General features: G+C 35.1%; 1 long non-coding RNA gene across 1 annotated transcript; it reads right to left on the bottom strand.

Annotated features, from left to right (window-relative positions):
- Positions 1 to 14,502: 14,502 nt before the first annotated feature.
- Positions 14,503 to 22,566, bottom strand: LOC137399735 (uncharacterized). Its single transcript, XR_010979171.1, has 6 exons — positions 22,452 to 22,566; positions 19,359 to 19,422; positions 18,464 to 18,577; positions 17,697 to 17,823; positions 17,286 to 17,451; positions 14,503 to 15,065 (listed from the first exon to the last, which is right to left on the bottom strand). It is a non-coding gene; the product is annotated as an uncharacterized lncRNA (long non-coding RNA).
- Positions 22,567 to 24,007: the final 1,441 nt, after the last annotated feature.

Below are 24,007 nucleotides of genomic sequence, written 5' to 3'. Positions count from 1 at the left end.
ATAGAAATGAATATGCGCAAATCTCGCCAATATATATAATTTAAATATGTATACATATTTAAATTATTATTAAATTTCTGTAAATGAGACACCCCCATTACCCACTTTGCTTTCTTTACGAACCCGTGTTAGTTTTGCGTAACCCAACTCGAGTTCATCAAAAACCCAGGCCGAGTTGTACAACACGGCAACTCGAGTTATACAACTCGAGTTGTGAACACGCAAGGCGAGGCACTGTAAGGCGCCATTCATAGCATTGGGCAACATTGATAATTTTGCAATATTTTTTTAAAAGATCAATATACATTTTTACTCGCACTTTACGTATGAAATATTCAACTCTATGTTTACAAATTTCCAGGGCAGGAAATGCATAGTGTGTAAGCTTTGCATCTAAAATTTTAAACCAATATCTTGTGTACTTTAGTAGTTATGTCAAATTACATGTAGCAACAAAGCTGTTCTCTGTCATTCTTTCAATGTAAACAATGATGACTCACTTGCCTGACCAGCTGCAAGTGAACAAAGCGTTGACGTTACGTCGTGAAGAATGTGGCTATTTATGTAGGACACTGTGGCTTAGCATTGCCCAGTCTAGTAAGGACGAGTATAACTGGAGTGTCTCAGAACCTGGTCACGTGACGGGGGAAATTTCTGTTTTTGTCACATGTCTTGCACATGGGATGTTATCGCGGGAAATACAGAATAACTAAACAAGCACGCATTGAAATTCACAATCGCTGTGTTAACGACTTACAATAGAATGGATACAATTAAACTTATATATGTTAAGTCAGAAGAGGAAGGTGAAATGATTATTAGAGAGCATGTGCTGGCCAACAACCTAAAATTCTGTGTGAGCCACCAAGACTCTCAATTTAAAAGCCCTCCTGAATCTTTAAGCAAAAACGGTAGGTGCTGAGTCAGAGTGTAATGTCAAATGTGTATGTTATAATGTATGTTTCAATTTGCATGTGATGTGTTTAGTCGTTATTTAGTGTTACACACACACACACACTGATACCCTTAGTGAGTGTAGAAGTGCTATATTGTTAATTTACATTTACATGTATTTGTTATTGTACATGTATATATTATATTGTTCAAATAATTTATTTATAAATACAATACACATCACCAATAAAGCTATATTATATATACACAGTCATGTAAATATATTGATATTATGGTCAATTATATAGTACAAATATATATTTACAATACATGTATATAAAATCTGTGTTAATACTTTTTCACTTGGAGACTGCTAGAGTTATGTATCCAACAGGCAATAAGGCTGTCTGCTTCAACTTCTATACCACAGGCCTAATATAATTCTGTAATATAGGATGGTAATGTTGCAATGATTGTAAAATATGTAACACAATAGCAGTTGAAGGGGGCCCAAACAAGATGGCCCTGTTGAGTATGTATATAAAACTAACTGTTATCATAATGAACAGGTCCAATTGTGATAGCCGTCAATCAACTGTTGTGTACATAGAAAGCCCTTTGTAAGACTTGCCTGAACTATTATACTGTATTATGCAATACAGACAACTTGAGTCCACCAATGGATGATAACGCCCCGTTTTTTGTTCTTACAGAAGGCAGTGTGATATGGGAAAAGAAAAATGTTTACTGGGACAACGAACAATTTGCCTGTATGGTGGTTGGTAGAAAGACATTTGACTGCCGCCATGGTCATGATCGCCACCTTGTAGAAAAGGCGCAGTACAGGAAAAAGAGATTGGTGTGTAAATTTAACTGTTCCTATCGATACTGTAATGACCCTCTGTTTAAAGGATTATTAACTATAAGTGCTGAATTGGTGGTTCAAGTAGTTGGTTTATGATGTGCGAATTTAAAGGACTGTATTTCAGATGTAGAATTAATGTCAAGAATTAGACTGGTTTGTTTTAGCTGAAAAACTTAAAAACAGATATTTATTAAAAAATTCAAACTTTCAATTGCAAAAACATAAAATATATGAAGGCTAATCAAGTCAATGGCTGATACTAATTGCGCAAGTCTAAAAATATAAAGAGTGATACAAGAGCAGAGTGATACGTAGAGCGTGAGTAAAATATGGAATTCGAATTGTTTCTGATCTACGCAGGCTTATATATGTTTGCCTAATCAGTCAGGCAATCATCACATCCGTAGATCACAGACGATTGGGCGTAGCGTAAGCTTCCTAGGAAGTAAGCGAGTAAGTACAAAGAAGCAGATAACAATTATGCTAAGCAATAAAATAGCAGGTGTTAGGAAGTTGGAATAACAAATCGGCGTGTCAGGCTACCAAGAGTCCAGAAAGCTGTTTCCTAATCATATCAAAAATGGTTAAATAAAAGGGGATGAGTAGTTCCGTAAGAGGTGTATAATGCTCTTACGACAGGATACATAAATACTAATATAGAAGTTGATTAACATGATGAGTTCCTTTGTTTCACAATGACAGGTATTCATGGGCTGTGTAACTAAAGATTACAAATGCTGGGCGCTTCACACCTCCCCAGCCAATGAGTCTCTAGCTCTACATATAGCTTAGAGACCCATTCTGTCCCAGAATAGTAAAGAATAAAAAATGTATATAGGTATATATAGACAGTTAGAGTAAAATAATTTGTGGTACACATTCCTTGTGGTGATGTCAGTGTAGTGTGGCTTCCATTGTCGGATAAAAAAATAATTGTATAAGAATCATTGTTCGTTCTTGGTAGTTGAAGTTTAAAGTGGTAGTATCTGGACTATTGGTAGTTTCTGGACTATTGGTAATTGACACGTCGGATTTGTCCTTCCTTTACAATAATGGTGCTGTGTCCATGCAGATCTACAATAACAGTGAAGCAGCAGAAAGTATGCAACTAATTAATATACGTGTAATGTTATATTTGACCTTATAGAAGTAAACCTTATAATCCATATTTTTGCACTACCTCTGTATCAAAAACATTTTATTACTACTTCAAAACGGGGTAGGCTATCAAATAGGAATTATAAAGCTTTTACAAATCAATTCTAAATAAAGGGGTTGTCTACTCGACTCAATGAAATATAGTTCAATATAGATTATAGACTCAATAGCTTTTTTTTTTTTCTTTTTTTTTCTTTTTTTTATATGCCATGAGTTAAATATAAAGTTAAATTTAATGTTTCCTCCTCTCCCCCCTTCAATCGCAATCTGCTGTGCAGATGTGTAGTTAGTGTTGGTTATTGATGTGACGGCATTTTGAAGTAAAGTAAATATGCATAGAAACTCGCCAGGTGAATGAATGTGGTTATAGTCAGTGTCAATCCTCATAATTGTCGTAGAAATAGTGTTGATAGCTGTATCTTTCATGGTCTAGTTGAGAAGGGGCAATTGTGGGAAGGCAACTCCTCTAAATATCTGTGTGTGTAGTTTCCTAAACATAAATCATTCTAGCGCCAGCACAACAGTTCTTGTTCCTTTTATATGCGAATGGTAATCAGTGCAGCTGCAGCTCAATGGGTCTCTTGACATTGTCATTAAACTTTTAGCAGAGGAGTTGGCCGTTTCTAAGTACAGGATAAAGTACCTGATTTAGGGGTTGCTTATAGAAATATCACAACCCCTGCCAAACTCCGGATGGGACTGGTATTCTGGCTACCAGCTAGCTCAGTTAGTTGGACTCCGGTGTAATATAGGAAGTACGTGTTGCGTCATGGCTTGAGCACTATCATTGTTTTTAGGCTAAAACTCAAAGCATGGTTACGAAATGCTTGAAAGGGGAGGGTACCAGAATGAGAAACAATCATCTTGCTTTTTAGGGGACCAGCTTGCGTGTCATAGGAGGAAATTCCTGATAAGTATCAAAATAGCTAAATGGGAATACAAACAAAATTATATACTAGCCAAAATTGTGGTACTGCGCAATTAAAATTTAGAAAGTCGAATAAAATACTCAATGGATACTATAATATCTATATTAAAATATATTTATGAAGTCAAAAAATAAAACTGTCTTATTTCTAATGCTTTCCATTAGCAACTAAAACATCTATTTGCGAGGGCACATTGCTCCTAAGCCATAGGTTTGCTGAGCGATGATCTACGCCAACGTATCCAAATTTACTCAAACAGTCCATTCCAATAATTAATGCATATGGGCAGTCACTTGAAACCAACATTGTCTCAATGGTTTCGATTACATCTTCAACATGTAGTTTACGGTATGCTTGACCTATGCCTTTTTCTGCATGGTTGGTCACGAATCTAATTGATCTAGAGCTACATTTCAACGTTTTATCCAAGGTTAATTGCTTACAGAGTTCATGACTCATCGCACTGGTCTGAGCGCTACTGTCTATCAAAGCATTGGTCTTTGTTCTATTTATGCATACCATTGCTAGTGACACGTGCGCAAGATCAGCAGCTAGCACAGCTATATCATGTACCGTGAGGGTTCTATAAATTGATTTCTGCACAACAAAATCTGCATATGTGACAATCACCAATTTTACAATTTTGCAGTGGAAAGCACTGGTGCGGTAATGTACTAAATTTCTTTTGTACAAGTCAAAGTTCAGCTCATATGGTTTGTGTACAGCGCCAACATCAGGAAGTATGCAAACAGGAATTTCAGGAAATTTAAATCTGGCTATAGCGTGATCCGGTCTGCACAGCATAGGTTTCTGACCACTTGTTACACCACATGACACAAACAATATCAAAAGTGTGAGTAGTGTTCGCGCATCAGTGATTTGGTTGTAAAATCTAGGAAACGCTCTACGCCTGTCAACAATAGTTGATTTATTGCTTATAGGGTCAGTCAGTGTGATGGCATTCTTAGAGTTAATCTGTGCACAAATACTGTCAGTCTCAGCTGGCTCAATGTCACTGTCTATATCAAATGAGTAAATGCACAAATCGTCGGAGTTGTCACTATTCTCTTCCACAGCAAAATCAACTACTTCGACAAAAGAATTGCAATCAAATACTGCACAATTGTCTAAAGCCATATTGTCATTCGGGGGTCGTCTGGCAGGTGGTTTAGTCTGAGTAGGGTATGCTTGGCGGTCATGGTGTGGGGTCGGCCCCCTTTGTTGCTGCGGGTATGGTGGCAAATACGTTGGAACATCGTAGTATTGGTTTGAATTTTGCCAACCATTGCTCAAAACAGGAAAATGATCCGGTGGTTTGTGGTTTTGCCCAAATTGTTCTTGCGGCCCATGCTGGGCAGCGTTATAAGGTGACCGTGTTGCAGCACCTGTACGACGCGATGCCAAACAAAATTTCTGCAGATGTTCATTTGAACCACAAGTATAGCAACGTCTTTCCGCTGTCTGTTTCGTCATAGGGTTATTTTGACCTCTGAACCCCTTTTTAGATCTCTCAAAATTTCCGTTTTGGGGTGGCATGTCAAACCCCATAGCTTCGGCAGCTTTCTTTTTGCCATTGCCTAGTCTATTAATTGCCTGTTGACCAGTCTCTACAGAACATGCCATTTTCACTAGCTTTTCTATTGAACTTTCTGAAACGGTGAGCATGTTTTCTCTAATGCTATCACATAAATTAAGCTTAAAATGTAATGATACAAATGGGTCGGAAAGGCGTGCTCCACTATTGGCCACCACCTGCCGAAACCTCCGGTAATAATCCTTAACGGGCTCACCCTGTTTCTGGTGAGTTACCGATACCTCCAGCGCAGCTTGATCAGAGCCGCGACTAGCATCTAGTTTAGTCCTAAGTCTTATGCACAGTCCACTAAACTCTATCGACTTATCATCGCTAATGATCTCGTCATAGTATGTCTTGGGAATACCCTGCAGATAAAATCCCAGCACAGCCACTTTGCTGCTATTTGGCACTGAATTGAAAACACAACTTGTCTCAAATTTGCACAGAAATTCATGCCATGTCAATTCGGCGGAATCGCCATTAAAACACTTTAATGAAAATTTTAACCAGTCTTTTGGATTTGAATTAAAAGAGTTTTCAGAAATAATTGACTTACCGTCTGCATCGTCTGCTTCATTGGATAGATCTCCTAAGGTCGGAGTTCTGGCAAGAGTTGTTTTGGCATCAGAGCCTGCGAGTAGCCTCAGCTTGTTGTTGATGGTGATTGAACTTTCTTGTATAGTGTCACTTAACCGAGTTACCATATCTCCAAAATTCCTCTCAAGTCGTTTTAGAGTTTCACTGACTTCCTCGCGTATTTTATCTATACTCCGCTCTTGCCGAATAAACAACTTTTCTTCCAATTCCTCAAATCTTTCATTAGTTCCTTGTTTAAATGTTTCCAAGCTATTCAAAATATCTTCAGTAGTAGGAGCAGACATAATTTTAATACAATTGTTAAGAAAAATTTTCACTATTAAAATTGAAACTTTCTGCCAACTATCCGGTTCGCGGGACCATTGTAATGACCCTCTGTTTAAAGGATTATTAACTATAAGTGCTGAATTGGTGGTTCAAGTAGTTGGTTTATGATGTGCGAATTTAAAGGACTGTATTTCAGATGTAGAATTAATGTCAAGAATTAGACTGGTTTGTTTTAGCTGAAAAACTTAAAAACAGATATTTATTAAAAAATTCAAACTTTCAATTGCAAAAACATAAAATATATGAAGGCTAATCAAGTCAATGGCTGATACTAATTGCGCAAGTCTAAAAATATAAAGAGTGATACAAGAGCAGAGTGATACGTAGAGCGTGAGTAAAATATGGAATTCGAATTGTTTCTGATCTACGCAGGCTTATATATGTTTGCCTAATCAGTCAGGCAATCATCACATCCGTAGATCACAGACGATTGGGCGTAGCGTAAGCTTCCTAGGAAGTAAGCGAGTAAGTACAAAGAAGCAGATAACAATTATGCTAAGCAATAAAATAGCAGGTGTTAGGAAGTTGGAATAACAAATCGGCGTGTCAGGCTACCAAGAGTCCAGAAAGCTGTTTCCTAATCATATCAAAAATGGTTAAATAAAAGGGGATGAGTAGTTCCGTAAGAGGTGTATAATGCTCTTACGACAGGATACATAAATACTAATATAGAAGTTGATTAACATGATGAGTTCCTTTGTTTCACAATGACAGGTATTCATGGGCTGTGTAACTAAAGATTACAAATGCTGGGCGCTTCACAATACACAGTCTTTTGTACAATTCTTTGGTTTTGTTATTCCGTTTGCAATGGGTGCTTTGTTTATTTCTTCAGACTAGGTCATCACATCACAACTATACCCTTGATCAATGAAAAACTCCCTTTGGATATAATTTTGCTATATTTTTTTCCACACGCTGTTATCAAATGATCACAGTGCTAATGTGAAGACACGGAATCGACCCTGTCCGTCTCATAAAACTGGCTGTTCAGCGCAATTCTTCATGAAAAAACTCATTCGCTTTACCGATTATAAGGTCAGATCATGGTCAAATGTCATTATCTCCTAGCTAGAAAATTGAACATGATAAATTTGAGCAGAAGTTCACACAAACAATAGTATGTTTCTTCTTTTATGTAGCTTTCATCAGGAACAAAATTTAATCGCGAGCTAATATCCGAGAAGCTTCGTCAGCAACTCCTCATTTCTGTATATGAGGTGGTGTTTGAGCTCAAGATACCACCCATAGATTCTCACTCTGGTCACCTTATGGGGAAGGTAATAGGCCTATGCAAAATTTTCTAGTCATCTCAACCTTAAAAAGATACCCGCAACAGCGGTTAAATCCAATACAATACAGTAATAATTATTAAGGTAAAAATGTTTACTGTTGCAAACAAGATGTAGTGGATGAATAGGTTTATTACCGTACCAGGTGGCTGAGATGTCACTGCCAGTTGATGACTTGGTGAATAAAAAGATATATTCATTAGTAACCCATGGAATATACTCATTGAAGGAGATAAAAGGTATGTGTGAATATAGTGACGACTTTTAATTAGGAAAATAAGTTCTCAAATTCATATAACTACCAGATTTTGCTGTAAGGCATCAGCTAACACAACTAGATACCATTTAGCGAAAACCCACCTACATATACACTATGCAGTGGTTTGTTGACCTGGTGCCTCTGGTGATTGTCAGGTTTTCCCGATATTTGCTCATCGTTGAATTCCTGTGTCATGATGTAGAAGGATGTTTTTTTTTTAAACACAACGTATTTTCTTTTGAAGACCACTTGGCTGAGTTTGTGAGGACTAGCTGCCCAAATGTCTCGCTATTGAACACCCGTTTTACCCTGGTGACCAGACACCACATTCAAAAACCACATTCAACTTGCACTCTCCTCAACATTGTAAGACGACAGTATAGTGTACTTGTATGTTTGTGTATGTGTATTGTAGGAGTATATGAGAATGTGATAAAACAGCAACAGCTGAAATTGTTCATTACAATTCCACTTGCTAAACAAAATCCAGTTCTTTTACACAAGAAATTAGCTAGTAAATGGCTAGTAACTCCTTTAATTTCAATGTTTAATGCGATTGGCTATAAGCTCATAGTTCCCTTACTAAATTATGTGTATTTAAGGCTTAACTCTGTGTCAGGTTGAGGAATTCATGTAAAGAGTGGCCGTATATGGCCTTGCCATTAATGCATATATGGTAATAATATTACGATGTAGATGTACATGATAAATTATCTCTCCCTGACCTCTAGCATTTATACATGTAGTTTTGTTTTGAAAATTAATTGTTTTAGCTACTCTAAATCTGACCAAGAGAATCTCCAGTTGACAATCGAGAATGAGTGGGAAAGCCGAGGACAGAGCTTTTATTTCCAGCCATCAAATGATGAATCCAAGTTCTTGTTCGTCCACCAAACTATGCATCAACAGCGTATGATGAAGAAGTATGGTTCAAAATTGTACCTTTTGGATGCAACCCACAGGACAACAAAATATGCACTCTTCCTGTTCTTTTTTGTCGTGAAGACGAATGTTGATTACCAGGTATGTTGGTTTTAGAGCTCAAACCTCAAAGTTGTCCACTCACATTTGATTTTAAGTTTTGATTTATTCATTGGTCTTCATGGTTTCAACATTTGGAAGTCTTCTCTTACTAGCATGATAGCTTATTTGTCCACAATACAACAATATAGAATGGTGGAATAGATGAATATTATATTATTTATATATATATATATACGCATGTACATATGTATGTATATGGTCTAAGGTTTTTTTACCCTTTCTCGAAGCCTTTTGTGTTACTTTGGGTCAGAGGAGGCTGAAACTTTGAGACGCATACAAGAGAAGTTTTCATTGATATAATTATAGGTAGTGGCCACCTTCATTCTTGAACACGAGTCAAAAGTGGAAATTGTGCGAGCGCTTGATGTCCTCAAGCAGTGGAATAGCTATTGGACACCGAAGTTTTGCATGACTGATTACTTGTTGGCAGAAATCAATGCTTTGGAATCCTCATTCCCAGGTTCTTGTTTCCTTAGTTTCTAGTTTCTATTCATGGTATCTGAATCTGACATTCTTTCTGACATTTTTGACATCTGAAATTTTTTTCTTTGCAGTGTTGTTTTATTCACTAAATTCTACAAGGTTAAATGTATATTATTTTGTATTTTCAGACACTACAATTTTGTTGTGTGACTTCCATCGCGAACAGGCCTGGTTGCGCCAGCTTAAACGCAGTGAAATGAATCTCAATCCCGCTAAAATGGAGATGAATATCCTTCTGGCAATGCTCCGGCGTATTGCAAGGGCCAGGTGCTACATATATTTCCTTGCTGCTCTGGTTATAATTATACACTAATCAACAATCAGTTGAACATGAACCCATGTGCTTTTACAAAGATGGGTGTTTAAATTTTGTTGTGAAGCACTTGCTTAATGTCTCCATCTGTTCCAGATCTGTTGAAGAGCATCTGGTGGCAATAGAACGATTAAAGGAGCATGAGATATGGAATGGATCAAGTCATAAAAAGCTAAGAGAGTACCTCACTCACAACTGGCTTGAGGAGAGCGTTGTCAAGGTGATAAATTTTGATAAGGATGGCATTTATTTGCATTCTATATATCAGACCAGATATAACTGAATGCGAACAGCAGTAAAAAGAAAATGTGCAAGATAAAACAAGTAATAGCGGAGATTATTAAAATGAGTCATATAATACACTGGAAAAAAAATTTGCTCGTTCTTTGTAGTTCTATTTAACTTCGGTCTAAAAACAGTGTTACAGCGAGAAGACATTCTGTCTTGGCCCTTGCAGATTCAATCAAAAGAAGGTGTGTGGGAGCATCAGCTGTTTTTGTAAAACAACTCGTGCTCAGTCTGAAAACAGTAGTAGGTAAATTTAAAACTGACAATCGTCTCCATATCATAAACTGGGTAAAATCATTCTAGTTGCATACCTTTGAATTTTCTCAAGGCGTAACTTGTTTGCATCTTTTAAAAGTAAAAACCACACACAAGAGGTTTTAATTTTGTCCCTTGGGGAGCTCCTATCCTCAACATCAACATAACTAGAAAAGGCACCATTTATTTTAACACTGTTTTCTGTGAAGTAAAAAGCTTTTGACCATGTCTAAAATATTCTTATTTAATCCATAACTTCTCATTTTCTCTAGCACTATAGCACATTAAAAATTATGTTTTAGCAGACTGTATAGCTGAACAAGTGATGTAATGGTTTAAGGATTTCTTGATAGTAATACCCTTGAAATCTTAATTTCAGAGATGGGCCTGTTGCTATCGAATGAACCGTATAGTATCTGTGAATACTAACAACGGCGTAGAGAGTATAAACGAAAAGTTCAAGAACAACTTTCTGCGCGGGCAACAAACAAATAACCTGAGCATTACCATGAGGGTTCTGGTAGAAAAGTTCTGCCCACAACTTGAAAAACGGTAGGGACGAGGGATATGCAATGGTTTATTACACTGAACTAGAACTGCGCCTTGCCAACTTGTGTTCATTTTATTGAATGTTTCTTTTTATGTTGTAGCTATGATTAGTGTAAGTGTGTGAGTATCTGGGGTGGGATTCGCACATACATGTAATAGATTATAACAAACACATTGCAGTCTCACAAAACTTTTCTAATGCTGTACACTGCTTTTTAACAAATTGTTTTCTATTCTTCTGGCGTGTGACGTAGCATGTTTTTGATTTCTCTATAAACTGAATTATAATATAAAAATCCGTGTGCAATGTGCATCTGTTTTCCACTATTTTCCAACCCCTCCTAACACCTCTCTTCAAACAACGGACTTGGAATGATTAATTGATTGATTAATTGATTAACTGTTAATTGATGTTTTCCTTATTCTTATAGATACTGCCTAGAGAATGTCAGCTTGTCTTCTCTGTACAGAAGTTATTCAACATATGTGCCGTCGTTTCTACACAACAGACCTAAACCACTAGTCAAGGACTGCATGGTAAACATCAGTCTAGCAAAGGGAATCCCCAGAGAGCGCATATCCAAGACTTCAGATTCTGTTTTTATTTTCAAACTTGGCAAAGTGGAACACACGGTTGATATGTCCGCACCATCCTGCTCCTGTCTCTCGTGGAGTAGCAGCAAACATCCGTGCAAGCATATGTTTGCAGTAACACAGCAGTTCCAGATTCCCCTACCTGAATGGTACCTGAACAGACCATGGTTCACTATAGATGACCATATTATTGTAAATTCGAAAAAAGAGGCTGTTACTATGAAAGTGGCGTCTGATGAAAGCTCTACCACTGAAACTGAACTGTTACCACTTCCCACTCGAACTTCTCTAAAAAACCTCGCAAATCAAGCTAGAGAGAACCTCCGTGTATTGAGAAACTTGACATACTTGATGACAGACTCTGATAGGTTGGCATCACTAAACAACTGCCTGGAGAAGTCAGTCAGAGACATAGAGACAACTTTTCAGAAAGCTGATGGATTAACCCTGGAATCAAACTCTCGCAAGAGAAAGGCAATATGTCACAGCAAAGCAGGCGAAGTTAGATTAAAACTCAAGGTAGGTTCAATATGTGCAGTTTGCATTGCTACTGTTATAAGAGTTGCCCATGACTTTGGTAATGCAAAAGCAGTGAAGCTTTGCGATTAAATTTAGGGCAAAGAGAACACCTGACTAAGAATGTGCTCGCTGACCCCTGAATTGCGTTTATCAAAATGCTGTAAATGTGATCCTAAAACCTTATTCATTACAGAAGGCCAGTGGAAAGAAGGAAAACATTACTGAAGAAAAGTTTGAATCCATCACCGATGAGGTATTCGTTTTAACCTCCCAGTTGCCATATTTAGTGCCTGATAAGTGAGAAATCTTTTTCTGCGCAATCCTTAGTATAGAGAAGCAGAATAGTGTGTCTTGCAACATGCAAAAGTTTGTACCAGTCTGAGTAAAAGACACGCTTGGTCCAGAAAGTGATGCGAAAGAGAGGCGCCTAGCTTGAAAATGGCACTACCTAGATGGAAAACATTTTTATGTTGGCTTAATTTTTGCAAAGAAAACTGATGCAATTTATTGCTAAATTTCTTTTCTTTAACAGTACTTGATTATTTCTAGCTGAGGCCTTTACTCGTAAGACAAAAACGAGACCAGTACTCTGGAAGAGTTGGAGAGAAAGCCGAAGCGCATCGGGAGCAGATTGATGTCTCCTCATATCAACAGAAAGCACTCAAACCTCTAGCAAGACAAACAGACAACCTGTCTAAAACATCTCTATTCAGCGTGTCCAGTGATGTGGAGGTTACTACCATGCTTTCAGCATTTGCTGATGTTGATTAAATTGTGTGTTAACTTTCAGACGCAAGTTGATGCACAGCAGTCTCATCAAGAACTCATTGTCCATAAAACTCTTCAATTTTGGTTAATAATTAACTTCCAATTGTTAAAGGTGTAGTCAACTCATAGGCATTATTGTGAGTCAACTAAACACTTGAATAATTTCATGACACAATTTTGTTTATTCGTAAAATCTTATATTTCTTAACAGTATTGGGTTATTAGTAGTGGGTTATTGCAATATTGCTGTGATAGAATATAGTTTCATTGCCGCCTTGGCTTTCTGATTTTTGCTTTGTGTATTTCTGCTGATGAATTTTAGATGGACTTAAAATGTTAGCATTGTGGCCAGTGTCTAATATTAATCATGATACATGTATTAAATTCTAGAAATCATATACATGTACTTGCCGTTTTTTTCTGACTTTATCAGCAATAGTATGTATAATTTTAGCTTTGATCTTGATTTTAAATACAAGCATATTTATAAAAAAATCTGGAAAATACATCATTTTTGACTAACTCTGAACTTTGGAAGTACTGTATGTATTGGTATAACTTTATTTATCATTCTTAGAATATCTAACACAATATTACCATATGCTACTGTTGATAAAACCAAAAGTATTTTGTTCTGAAACCGAACAAGATATACCCACAAAACAATATGACTTGGGAGATGTGGATAATTGTGTAATACACGTAGATGAATCTCAGTAGACCGACGGTTAAGCAGCTCCCATTTTGGCATTATGTTGTGGTAGCAACTGGGCATGCGCAAGACGTGACAAAAACAGAAAATTCCCCGTCACGTGACCAGGTTCTGAGACACTCCAGTTATACTCGTCCGTCTAGTATAGTTACTAGGTCTATGGCATTATACATACATTTTGCTACTTTTACATTATTTTATCACAAATTCAACGTTTTAAGAAAATATATTATAATAATCTATCAGCGGTATTGCAATTGTCAGACAAAAAATTGATGACAAACTTTGCAATTGGGCTGTCTCAGCAATTGGATAATTTCTTTTTAGAAGTTGTCCTCCCTTTATTTTAATCAACAACCTATACATACAGGTTTTTGCTTTGACCTAATATTTTGATATTGTAATCTTATTAATAATTTGGTTGAGTATTGTAATGGTTAGTTTAGCATATATCTATGCAATATTAGAAATTACAATTCTATTGAAAAGACAACTCCAAACACAAACATGCAGTCAGACATATTTGTATGTCATTATTCACTGTCTTGTGACAGGCATCTAATCTACAACTTGTTGCATATGTGCAAATATATCATTAATTGATGGGTCAGAAGACTATTTCCACACTAGAAAATTACTGCAAGAACGTCTAACATTAGTTCAAATCATCCTTGTTGTTGAAGTTGCCTGCCTGTGGACAAGCAACTCCAACAACAAGGTTCACATGATTCCTTGCATGATTTGAACTAGTCTAACATGTATTATACCCTTGGTTGCCAATCGGTTTTATGGAGTTGTCCTACAGTGGTATGTGGACAACTCCATAAAAAAAACGGATTATAAGCTGGGAATGAAATGCCAAGCGGGTACTGGCTTTCATAGATGGGCGCATGAACTCATGAAAACCAGCACCCTAGCTATTTCCAAGACAATTGTTTCCACTATACATATATACTTCTTAAACATATATAATTCATACGCTTCACACATGCCGATATCATGAATTATTATTTATTTACAAATTACAACAATATTATACTCGTTAGTAGAATTGGTTAATCATATATGTACACACTGGCTCATGTATATAACTGAAAATCGATATAAAAATCTAAAGAGAAACAGAAAAATAAATTTTTCAACTGAAAATTCTGATATAAAGTAATTAAGCTTTGTAGTTCTAGCGAAATAAAGAAATATAAATAAAAACATTAACTAATGATTTAAGTAAAATTGTTCATACATTTGGTTAACACCAAGCCCTGCAATAAAGTGCAAAATGAAAAATAAAATCTCGTGGAATAATAGCTTTTCAGATTGCCATTTAAAATAATAATAAATTTTAACTGCAAATCACCTTATTCAAAGTTTATTTTAGGAAAGATACCAGCTGCTTAATAATAAGCTCAGAGTTAGTAAGTGCCTCTCGTAGTTGAAGTGAATGGATTATGTTACGGAAGGATAAGAATGTTTGTAAGCTAAGAAAGAAATTGTTTTGATGCTGATAGCTTATAGAAGATTTTAGCTTCACAAGTATTGCGCTCCGTTGCTCTGCAACTTGAGTGTTGATAGTTTTTAGATGTTCGTATGCATTGATATTATATCCACCGCAGCATCTGAATATATTTCTCCATTCCAATCATCTACAAGAACATTCCATACAAATATCATAGAATACAAAATGAAGTGTGAATGTGAATTCTACCTCAATAGCCTCAAATAAATAAGCACAAATGAATGCAAATGGTAAAAAATGTGAAAGAAGATTTTCGCAAATTTCATAATCGCAAATGCTCTCTAGTCATTATAATTTCTGCTAAATTAATTCTCTATGCACATGGAATTTATAAAAAGGAATTTTAATACTTTTAAAAACCTCAATTAGCATAATCATTGTATCTCATTTATATTAATGCCAGCATCACGGTTCCCATAAAGCGATCCAAATTAGTCGAATATGTTAGTTGAGTACATGTTATATTAAATTAGTCGAATATGTTAGTTGAGTACATGTTATATTAAATTAGTCGAATATGTTAGATGAGTACATGTTATATTAAATTAGTCGAATATGTTAGATGAGTACATGTTATATTAAATTAGTCGAATATGTTAGTTGAGTACATGTTATATTAAATTAGTCGAATATGTTAGTTGAGTACATATTATATTAAATTAGTCGAATATGTTAGTTGAGTACATGTTATATTAAATTAGTCGAATATGTTAGTTGAGTACATGTTATATTAAATTAGTCGAATATGTTAGATGAGTACATATTATATTAAATTAGTCGAATATGTTAGTTGAGTACATGTTATATTAAATTAGTCGAATATGTTAGATGAGTACATATTATATTAAATTAGTCGAATATGTTAGATGAGTACATGTTATATTAAATTAGTCGAATATGTTAGTTGAGTACATGTTATATTAAATTAGTCGAATATGTTAGTTGAGTACATGTTATATTAAATTAGTCGAATATGTTAGTTGAGTACATGTTATATTAAATTAGTCGAATATGTTAGATGAGTACATGTTATATTAAATTAGTCGAATATGTTAGTTGAGTACATGTTATATCAAATTAGTCGAATATGTTAGTTGAGTACATGTTATATTAAATTAGTCGAATATGTTAGTTGAGTACATGTTATATTAAATTAGTCGAATATGTTAGTTGAGTACATGTTATATTAAATTAGTCGAATATGTTAGTTGAGTACATGTTATATTAAATTAGTCGAATATGTTAGTTGAGTACATGTTATATTAAATTAGTCGAATATGTTAGTTGAGTACATGTTATATTAAATTAGTCGAATATGTTAGTTGAGTACATGTTATATTAAATTAGTCGAATATGTTAGTTGAGTACATGTTATATTAAATTAGTCGAATATGTTAGTTGAGTACATGTTATATTAAATTAGTCGAATATGTTAGTTGAGTACATGTTATATTAAATTAGTCGAATATGTTAGTTGAGTACATGTTATATTAAATTAGTCGAATATGTTAGTTGAGTACATGTTATATTAAATTAGTCGAATATGTTAGTTGAGTACATGTTATATTAAATTAGTCGAATATGTTAGTTGAGTACATGTTATATTAAATTAGTCGAATATGTTAGTTGAGTACATGTTATATTAAATTAGTCGAATATGTTAGTTGAGTACATGTTATATTAAATTAGTCGAATATGTTAGTTGAGTACATGTTATATTAAATTAGTCGAATATGTTAGTTGAGTACATGTTATATTAAATTAGTCGAATATGTTAGTTGAGTACATGTTATATTAAATTAGTCGAATATGTTAGTTGAGTACATGTTATATTAAATTAGTCGAATATGTTAGTTGAGTACATGTTATATTAAATTAGTCGAATATGTTAGTTGAGTACATATTATATTAAATTAGTCGAATATGTTAGATGAGTACATGTTATATTAAATTAGTCGAATATGTTAGTTGAGTACATGTTATATTAAATTAGTCGAATATGTTAGTTGAGTACATGTTATATTAAATTAGTCGAATATGTTAGTTGAGTACATGTTATATTAAATTAGTCGAATATGTTAGTTGAGTACATGTTATATTAAATTAGTCGAATATGTTAGATGAGTACATGTTATATTAAATTAGTCGAATATGTTAGTTGAGTACATGTTATATTAAATTAGTCGAATATGTTAGTTGAGTACATGTTATATTAAATTAGTCGAATATGTTAGTTGAGTACATGTTATATTAAATTAGTCGAATATGTTAGTTGAGTACATATTATATTAAATTAGTCGAATATGTTAGATGAGTACATATTATGTTAAATAACAAAGATACTTACTTAATTATTCTAATTAGTTAGTATTGAGCACATCTATATGTTTGCACTCATGAACAGTGCTCCATGTGCTGATAACATCTCTGGACAACATCACCTGCTACACTTGTTCATTGCAGGAGCAATAGTGCGAACCACGGATATTTATGATGACTCTGAACTCATGTTCCTAAACACATTACACCTTCCATTCTAACAGAATAAAGGAAAGACATGCATTTCTACAGGGTTGAATGGTTCTATTACAACTTAATACAGGTTGTTTTACAGGTCGTAGTGTTGGAAAAGTATACCAAACATTTAGTATTTACACCCTCTTATGGACTGAAAATGACCTAATCCCTATAAACATACAGGTAAAAGCTCTAATCCAACAAAAACAAAAAAGTTAAATGCGTTTACATGCGAACATACCTTTAATTTGTAATTGCCACCATCAAATTCGGGTAAGACTAGCATCTTCTCAAAAACCGTGATGCAACCATACACAGATAAGGCTGATCCATATGATATAGTCTCATCAGCCATCTCACTAGTCTCACTATATTATCAAATAAAACAACAAAAAATGCTTTTACTTGTCTTTACAATGTTAGACCAAAAGGATGGAAGAAAATAACTACTTTGCAAACAAACGTTTTACAAGGACATATTATTATTTCTTCATAGATGGCGCACAACCTATTCCATATGCATACCTTGCAATCCCACTTTAATAAAAAGCTTCAAAAATGAAAGATAATGAAACAAATATTTCACTACTATTAAAGATATATTGCATACCAATACATAAATATAACTTGCGTGTTTTGTCTTGATAAGTTGTAAAAAGGGTACCATTTTGGTAATACCAAATGCAAACAATACTATTAAAGAGAAAGATGTAATACAACTTTTGGGCACTCTAATAGTTTTACACTAAAATGCCGGCTAACTTTGGGTGAATCCGAAACACACTTTTGTGCAGTTAATTTGTCTCGAATATTAATTTTAAAAAAATCATAGAAAGAACATTCCATACATGCCACACAAATTGTACTTTGAATGGGGAAGTATTAAACTATATACACCTTTTTGTCATATGCAGGTAACCCGGTTTCCTACTGTAAAATAAAAGTATGTAAAATAGGTTTATAGGTAGGACAATTCTGAAAACAGTTATCAACTGCCATAATACCTACCATACACGAGTTTCAATAGAATCTTTAGCTGCAATACATCTTGTTTGTTCCACATAATCACCATTATTCAGCAATTCACTATTACCTGCAACCTCATTTCTCACAACTTGACTGCTAAAACAAAAAAGTGGTTTATATATTACTGGTCATTTCACCACCCCCTTTACAGCGCGTTGCGTGAGTAATAGCAACTAGGTTGGAGGAAAAAAGATTGGGCACTCCTCGTAAATATTACTAAAACTATATAATGATCCCAATCACTCAATTAGTGGGCAGTAAATTTTTCAGAGTTTGACTCCTCATCAGCGCAGCTCAGGGACTACAGCCCATAATGCTCAAACAGCAAATATGGTATATACCTTAGGATAGTACACCACCACATGGGAGAGTGCTCAACCAACGCAATCAAAGGGAGTGTAATACTTAATCTGCGGACAGTACTGTTTCGGAGTTTGACTTCTCATCAGCTCAGAGACCATGGAGACAACGACAAACTAGAGTTGCGCTGGGCAAGAATCTGACTACCCAACTTGCTCGGGTATAGAAACTTTCACTACCGTACTCGGAGAACCCAAAACCCGAGCTTGAAAAGACAAACCGTTATCCTTTTGATCATGAAAACCTTGCCCCGCACTAGGACAAACCCTATCCATGAGTGTCAAATAAATTTGCTCCACAGTATTTATCCGTGGACTCTGTCAAGAGTGTTCAAACAGCAAACTGTGTGCTTAGTATATACTACAGGATGGTACAACACTACATGGAGAGTACTCAACCAAAACAAGCTAAAGGTTACTCAAACTATGGATAATCGGAGTCATCTATGCAGCTCTGAGGCCAGAGAAAATTGACAATTAGCTAGGCACAAACATTCACGATGAAAATGGTAACTTACACATTGGGTTCCTGACTACCGACTGCTTGTGATGTAGGCCTACCAATATTTCGTTGTTCATTGTCTAAAATCATACAAATTAAAGTTTAAACCATAACTGTCACGTACAACTTTTATCGTAGTTTCTAGGTAAATCAGCCACGCTGATTCCGATTTTGTACTCAAAACAAAGATTGGTCCACTAACCTTCAGTCATTTAAGCTTTTTTAAACCATAACTGTCACGAACAACTTTTATCATATTTCCTAAGTAAATCAGACACGCTAATTCTGATTTTGTACTCAAAATAAAGATTAGTCCACTAACCTTCAAAGACATTTAGGCTTTTTTAAAGCGTTTCAATCACCGTTTCAAAAACAACACGATCGGCATTACAAGCTCCGCCCATAAATATGTGACGAAACCTAGCTTTTTCAGGAACGAAAGTTAGGAATGTTTAGTCCGATTTAGAATAATAGAGATGGGTGTCTTAAAACCCATTATTATCTAAATCCAGCCTGTAAAATAATTTCAGTTTTTTATGAAAGGTATATAAACTATTTAAAATTGCTCGTAGCTTGTTACATGACGTTTAACCCTTTCGCGGGCAGAGCGACGTTTTTGTCGCTTTGCGATACGGCTGCTAATGGGCAGTGCGATGTTTTTGTTGTTTCGGTAACGTATTTTATTATTGCAGTTTCTGGTTAGCTAAATGCCGTTTTTTGTTTACTTTTTTACCAATAGCAAGCTACGATATAGTACTTTCGGTTAGCCTCAAAAATTGAATTTTAAGGTTGAAAAAAATGATCGTTTCTAGCAGTGATGAATAAATAAACTTTCAAAAAAAATTAGAAAATTGTTGTAAATAATTTATCAACTTTTATTTTTCTTGCTTCAGTTTTAGCTTTTATTTCCCAAATTTTTTGAGAGTTTGACTTTAGTTTATCGTCATGGCGACTTCTAAAAGAACCTCCCGAGATTATTCTAATAAAGCAAGTACTAGTACCGAAATTACTAAGAGATTCAGAGCTGACAGTGACTTTTTAGATTTAGTAGCAAAAGATGACAGTGAATCAGGTTTGAATTGTGATTAGAATGACTTTATATCTGAAAGTGACAGTGATGAAAAGGCTGGTAGCAGTAATGATGAGGATGTGAGTAGGAGTGAGGCCAGTGCCTGGAAAAATATAACCAACATAAACAGAGATAAATCTCCTACAATTCAGCAGTTTATAGCAGTGACAGGCCCAGTATTTACTCCAGTAGATGCTCAACCAGTAGAGTATTTTGAAAAAGTTTTTTGAGCCTGTCAATCCAGGAAGTACATTTTTGTGGGGAGCTCTTTGTTACACGAATAAGTACATGGTGCAAAGGCTGTGATGTGGGCCTTTGTAAAGGAGAATGCTTTCGAAAATATCATTCGTAAATAGACAATTATTATGAAAAGCATATATTTTATGTTATACATTTTTATTTGTTTATAATATATATATGCCTATGGACATTAACATGTATACATATGCACCTTTAAACATAGATATATGCACATAATAACACACAGAAAAGTGTATGAACCTTTTAAAAAAAATTGATTTTTTGGAAAATTAATTCGCCCATGGGAGCCTGATTTAGTTTTGAAAATTCGCCCGCGAAAAGGTTAAATGGGCTGGAGGCCGAGAAAAATGAGCTCAAAAAGCGCGGTTTTATCGCGAGCTAGCGTTGTTATCGCGCTTTTTTAAATATGCAATGTTAAATAGCTTATCTACCTTTCAGAAAAACTGATATTATTTTTAAGGCTGAATTTAGGTATTAATAGATTTTAAAACACTCATTTCTATTATTCTAAAACGGTCTAAACATCCCTACGTAACTTCTATTCCTAAAAAGCTAGGTTACGTCACGTATTTATGGGCGGAGCTTGTTATGCCGATCATGTTGTTTTCGAGACCGATGTTGAAACACTGTAAAAAAGCCTTCATTACTCTGAAAATTAGTGGACTAATCTTTATTTGAGTACAAAATTGGAATCAGCGTGTCTGATTTACTTGGAAAATACGATAAAATTTGTTCGTGACAGTTATGATTTAAAGCGCTTCAATATCCGTTTCGAAAACAACACAATCGGTATTACAAGCTCCGCCCATAAATATGTGACGAAACCTAGCTTTTTCAAGAACGGAAGTTAGGAATGTTTAGTCCGATTTAGAAGAATAGAGATGGGTGTCTTAAACCCATTATAATCTAAATCCAGCCTGTAAAGTAATCGCAGTCTTTTATGAAAGGTATATAAACTATTTAAAATTGCTCGTAGCTTGTTACATGATGTTTAAATAGGCTGGACGCCGAGAAAGATGAGCTCAAAAAGCGCGGCTTTATCACAAGCTGGCGTTGTTATCAATAGTTTTTTTTGACGTCATCAAGTCGTTTGCACATGCGCTCGTTCACGAAAAAGCCGCCATTTTTGTAGAAAACGATCGTTTTCTTTGATTTATTAGTATTTTTAAGTATTGTTTTGATACTATAATAAAAAGTTGCATACAAAAACGTTGTTTTCAAATTGTCATTGCAAAGCTTCGTGTTTCTAACGAAAAAATTGTCTATAAAGATGGCCGACAACGGTAAAATGACGTCACGAAAAAACGAAGGATTGCGCTTTTTAAAATATGCAATGTTAAATAGCTAATCTACCTTTCAGAAAAGACTGAGATTATTTTTAAGGCTGAATTTAGATATCAATAGATTTTAAAACACCCATCTCTATTATTCTACATCGGTTTGAACATCCCTACGTAACTTCTGTACCTAAAAAGCTAGGTTACGTCACGTATTTATGGGCGGAGCTTGTTGTGTCGATCGTGTTGTTTTCGAGACCAATATTAAAACGCTGTAAAAAGCCTTCATTACTCTGAAAGTTAGTGGACTAATCTTTATTTTGAGTACAAAATCGGAATCAGCGTGTCTGACTTACCTAGTAAATACGATAAAAGTTGTACATGACAGTTATGGTTTAAAGCCTTTAGTTTACATTCTTAGTTTTATTACATAAAGGTTTTCTCCGTGTCATACACCTCTGTTTACAAAGCAGGTAATGCACATTGCAGCTAAAATAAATACCATCGCATGAGAATTCTTAAGGGGAATGTCTCTTCTCAATATGGAATATTTTTTCTCCATCTGTACTAGTTGATGTTAACACATTACTTCTAGCTGTCCTGCGCAGCCTTTTCATCTACAAATAGATAAAGATATAAAACATTAATTACAGCTTCTCGACTAAACAGTAGAGACGTTCTAACCTAAACCAAGAAAGTATTTGTTCACACTCAATGAGCAGTGTATCTGTAGACATACTCGACTTTTTGATATAGTCACGATTATCTTCCATTTCTTTTTCGTCAACTTTCACAAACCTAAAAATATACATATTACGGGCAAGTTTTACATATTAATAAGACTGACTATGCTGTTTGATATTTTTTGCGTCATCTTATATTGAAGAAGATTTGTGACAGACCAGCCAAAATCAAGATTGTGTACCATAAACATTGTATGCCCAAAGTATATAAGGAATACTTAAATTGACTTCACAAGCCTGAAAGATAAATTCTAACATAACAAAATATGATAAACAAAATTCTCATGCCTCCATTACCTAAGTAATGGCGAAATAAACAAACATGTTAGCCTTCCTTACCCAAAGATTTTCAATGCTGAAACTATATATAAAATCTCACACTCCACCTCAAGCGTAAACTGTTACGGCCTTAGTTTAGACATTTTAGTACGATTATTTCCATATACTTTGGAGATCTTCAAACCATGGATATATCTAATCTAGCCTCGGTCTATTCTAATCTAGCCATAGGCCTATTTTTCAGGGTCGACTCTTCTTGTCTGTAATGAAGTGAACTTAAAAAGCAATTGTTGGCGAGACCAATTATAGTAAAGAGCCAATGACAAAAGGACAAGCCCAGAGCCATGGGTGAGCCATCATTTTGCAATGACAAGACATTAATAAATTCTGCGAAATATAGCCATACCACATGCAAATATTAGATACTTGTACAGGTACCATTATATAAGACCCAAATCCTGCACAGTACAAAATATAACCTATGCAAGTATTAGTGGATTGTACAGGTACCATATATGACCCCAATCCTGCACAATATAGCCATATCATATGTAAGGCTTAGAGGTTTGTACAGGTACCAGATATGACCCAATCCTGCACAGTATAGCATAGCCATCCCCTATGCAAGGATTAAAAGCTTGTACAGGTAAGATATATGATCCTAATCCTGCACAGTATTGCTATACCGTATAACCCTAATACTGCACAGTATAGCCATACCGTATGCAAGGATTAGAGGTTAGTACCAGTATTATATATGACCCTAATCCTGCACAATATAGCCATACCCAGGAGTTTCAGGCAGGAAGGACTAGGGTCTCCTTGAACCCCATATCACATGCGCTAGATCAGATATACAATCCAAACTGGACCTGGTTTTCGGATATTCTGGAGGGTTAAAACATAACACGCAGCTCCAAGTAAACCCTATTAGTATACTGTTACTACAGTGGCGCATGTGATATGGGGCCCAAGGAGACTCTAGTCCTTCCTTGCAAAAAGGTTAAGGTTTTATGGTTACATGGTACAAGCCTCT

The sequence above is a fragment of the Watersipora subatra genome, chromosome 7, assembly GCF_963576615.1.
Source record: "Watersipora subatra chromosome 7, tzWatSuba1.1, whole genome shotgun sequence".
NCBI lineage: Eukaryota > Metazoa > Bryozoa > Gymnolaemata > Cheilostomatida > Watersiporidae > Watersipora > Watersipora subatra.
The sequence above is the reverse complement of the archived record's forward strand: the minus strand, read 5'-3'. Positions and strand labels throughout refer to the sequence as shown.